Consider the following 4,355-nt stretch of genomic DNA (forward strand, 5'->3'; position numbering starts at 1 on the left):
TCTTCATATTATTTTTGTGAAAAAAAAGTTATTTCAAACAAAAACTTTTTGACCGGGCACAGTGGCTCACGCCTGTAATCCCAGCACTTTGAGAGGCCAAGGCAGGTGGATCACCTGAGGTCAGAAGTTGGAGACTTGCCCGGCCAACATGGTGAAACTCTGTCTCTACTAAAAATACAAAAATTAGGGCCCGGTGCGGTGGCTCATGCCTGTAATCCCAGCACTTTGAGAGGCTCAGACGGGCGGATCACCTGAGGTCAGGAGTTCGAGACCAGCCTGACCCACATGGAGAAACCCCATCTCTACCAAAAATATAAAATTACCCAGGTATTGTGGCACATGCCTGTAATCCCAGCTACTCGGGAGACTGAGACAGGAGAATTGCTTGAACCCAGGAGGTGGAAGTTGCGGTGAGCCAAAATCGCACCATTGCATTGCACTCTAGCCTGCACAGCAAGAGCGAAACTCCTTCTCAAAAAAAAAAAAAAAAAAAAAAAAGCCGGACATGGTGGTGGGCAGACCTGTGATCCCAGCTACTTGGGCGGCTGAGGCAGGAGACGTGCTTGCACCTGGAGGTGAGGCTGCAGTGAGCCGAGGTGGCTCCATTGCACTCTAGCCTGAGCGACAGAGCGAGACTGTGTCTCAGAAACAAAACAAAAACAAACAAACAAACAAAATTTTAAAAATCGGGTGCCTTCACTCTGGACAAAGCCTGGGTGTGGAGCTGCTGCCATGCACCAGACGAGAACTGAGTCTGACGGCCAGTCAGGCCTCTTACCCTAGGATAAGGAAAGCCAAGGAGAAAACAACACACATATAGTCTGTTGGTAAGGAGGAAAGACAAGACCAAATGGAGTATGAAGTGGTGAAGATGCCTATGTTTGCCAAGTACCAAGGCTGGTAGCCTGGGTTCACGGAAAGAGCCTTAGGTTCAGAGTGGGTGGGAGTTTCAGGCCAGGCCGGCCTGCCTGGAGCGCTCCGCAGGGCTGCCTTCTCAGGTGCTGGCCTCGGTCAGAAAGGAAGAGTCTCAGAGCACAGAAACTGCCAATTGCTACCTAGTTGGAGCCTTATTTGGCCTTTGGAGGTGCTTCCATTCTCACCCCATGCGACTTCATGAGGTGAAACCAACGTCACCCGCCGTGCAGACCCAGCTCCACTGCTGCCTCACAGCTGATGGGGTGCCCCCTGCTCTGCTCAGTCAGGAATGTTCACAAATTTTCCAGGGTGCACAGAGTGACTGGCAGAGCCAGAGCCCTGGTCCCAGTCTGTGCACACCGCATCCAGCAAAACGAGCCACTATCGCCGCCTCCTGGAGATTCGAATGCTGTGGCATTTCCCAGCACACGGCCTCATGCTCTTCTCTAATGGGTGCTTTGGGCTATCCCTGTTTCTTTCCCCATCCTGGGGACCTTACTGCCCCCTGCTTTAAGTTGGCTGTTCAAGCTCTGGTTGAGGGCTCTGCCGCTCAGCATGACACAGCCAGCGTGACAGGAGCCAAGTCACAGCCAGCTGAAGGGTGGCACAGTCAGAGGGCTCACTCCAGGCCTCTCGCTCAGCTGACAGATGTCCCTCATCACACTGGTTGGCTGCTCATGGAGCCGCTCCCAGATTTAAGCACCACATGATAATAAACATTTTTTTACTCAATTCTTAGCTAGGTCTGAAGTCACACAAGTTGGATTTTTCAATATTGTATTTTTAGTAGAGACGGGGTTTCACCATATTGGCCAGGCTGGTCTCCGACTCCTGACCTCAAGGGATCCGCCTGCCTAGGCCTCCCACAGTGCTGGAATGACATGCATGAGCCACCGCACCTGGCCACCCTTGGTTTATTTCTAACTATATAAGAAAACTTGCGTTTTCTCTCCTGTTTTCTTGATTACCAACTACAGGTTTATCTGTGTTGTTTTTCAGAGAACTAGTTACTGCATTTGTCGATTCCTTTTTCTGTTTTGTAATTTATTTCTGCAGTTAACTTTATTCCTTCTGCTCCGTTTGACGCCTTTTGTTTTCTTTCCCTAACGTTTTGAGCTGAATGTTTTATCCATTCATTTTTATGTCTTTATTTTTAAATAAATATGTGACAAAGGTCATGCAAGCTCCTCTGAGCACCCCTTTAACCAATTATTCTGCTTTAATATGCAGTGTTCTTATCATTTTTATTTAGATATACATCAATTTGGGTTTTGATTTTTTTCTCTGAGCCATACGTGGTTTAAAAAGAATTTTGTCATGTCCAAGTGGTTAATATTCATTTTGATTCTATTTATGTTGAAAATATGTGGTCTGACATTATAGGTTATATTTTTCCAATTTTTGTTAACTCATGGTTTTCTTTGTGTCCTTAATGATATATTGTTGTACCATGGGTCTAATTAAGAGGTTGTGCGTTCTCTATCATAATGAAGTTCAGTGTATAACTCTTGCATCAACCTTATTCATTATATTACTCAGATCCTCCATGCTCTTAATTTTAGCCTATTTGCTCTGTCATGGTTGACAGTGGTCAATTAAATGTTCCTACTACTATAACTTGTGTCCCTCTTTGTCTCAATTAACAGCTCCTGCCTTAAATTCAACCTTGTTTGATATTAACATTATCTCAATTTTTTTCCTATCATTTACTTGACCATTCTAAGATAATTTATTTAGCTTTGTATCTTATATAATACTCTGCAGTTTGGATTTGGCATCTTAATTTTTATTTTAATGTTTATTTTCTGGTAGTAAGTGAGTTTCTCCCACTGACACAACATATCTTTGGTATAAATTATCTGAACCTATTTTAGTTTTGGGGGCGGTTGATAATAGATATACATAAATAATAAACGATTCCAGTGATTGTAACTTCCATGGAGAGACGGAAACAGGTTATGATAGTGTCTGGGGTGGGGGAGCTCTTTAGCTAGGATGCTCAGAGAGGTTTCTCCAAGGAGATGATACTTTAGCTTATTCAATAAATTCAACAAGTACTTTTTGATTGTCTATACATGGCAAACTTTTACTGGGTACCGGGAATACGGCAGTGAATATTTCTGCCCTTGGAGAGTTTACATAATAATGAGACCTGGACCATGAGATGTTAGTGCGGAGATAGAGGCAAGTGGGTAAATCTCTGCCAAAGAAGAACTTTCCAAAGGAGAAGAAATATCACGTGCAAAGGCCCTGAGATGGGAAAGAACAGAGTGTTCAAGGAACATAAGGTTATGACTACAGCCTAGTGAGAAGAGAAGTGAGTGGAGGGAGGTGAGTGATGGAGGCAGGCAGGAGCCAGATTACAGAGGCATTTGGCACGGGAAATGACAGCTCTTTATTACAATTATCCTGGAAAGCACTGGGTCTGATTTACATTTAAGAAAGATCACTTTGGCTTCTCTTTGAGTAGGGCAAGAGGAAAGAGAGGAAGTCCAGCCAGATGGCACTGGAATCATTTCAGGTGAGAAATAATAGTGATTTCAACTGGAGTTGTAGACATGAGGATGGTGAGAAGCAGACAGCTTTGGTGTGTATTTTGATAAATTGTACTGAGAGATTGAATAAGGTAAGGAGAGGAATCAAGGATGACCAAGGGTCCCTGAAGCCTACAGCTGAGCGAATGAGCATTGACGATACTGAATTGTAATAGGGGGCGGCTGCAGGGGCTTCAGAATGCAAGCCGCGGAAGGGGAGCCAGCAGCTCTGCTAGGGGTGAGCTGCGCATTTTGTCTTTTTGTTGTTGCTTTCCACTTCAAGTTCTGTCTTTTCCAATACACTCCTCGTTTTTCTTCCCCCAAGCATTTTTTACTTGGGAAGTTTATATTCTTCTTTTCATTATTTAAGCTGTTCTCTTTACAACATTCAGTAACGTGCCTAAATGTTTGTTTCTCAATATATCAGGTTCAAAATACAAGTAGCAGCTACAGACCATCCACTGCAAGAAATGGAGAAATTAGATCTCTTTCCTTTCTTTGCCTCCAGTTTTCAAAGGAAAATAGCATCCCTGCTGTGGAGAGAATGGGGCATCAGGGAGATCGATGGTTGCTTTGGAGTGTTAACTTTGCTAGATGAAGGGTACCCAGACAGCTGGGAAAACATTATTTATTCTCAAGGTGTCAGTGGGCACTGCACACATCCCTCTTCTGCTGAAAGGGAAATCCAGGTGGTTTGGCACTTGATGAGGATGATTGGGCTGTCCCAGCTGTGTCTGTTAGGGTGTTTCCGGAGGAAGATGGCGTGGCCCTCAATGTGCTGGGTACCTTCCAATTGGCTGAAGACCCAGATGGAACACAAAGGCAGAGGGAGGGCGAATGCTTGCTCTCTCTTCTACAGTAAAGATGCCATTCTTCTCCAGCCCTCGGATATCAGAACTCCAGGTT

This window comes from Rhinopithecus roxellana, chromosome 18 (genome assembly GCF_007565055.1).
Source record: "Rhinopithecus roxellana isolate Shanxi Qingling chromosome 18, ASM756505v1, whole genome shotgun sequence".
Taxonomy (NCBI): Eukaryota; Metazoa; Chordata; class Mammalia; order Primates; family Cercopithecidae; genus Rhinopithecus; species Rhinopithecus roxellana.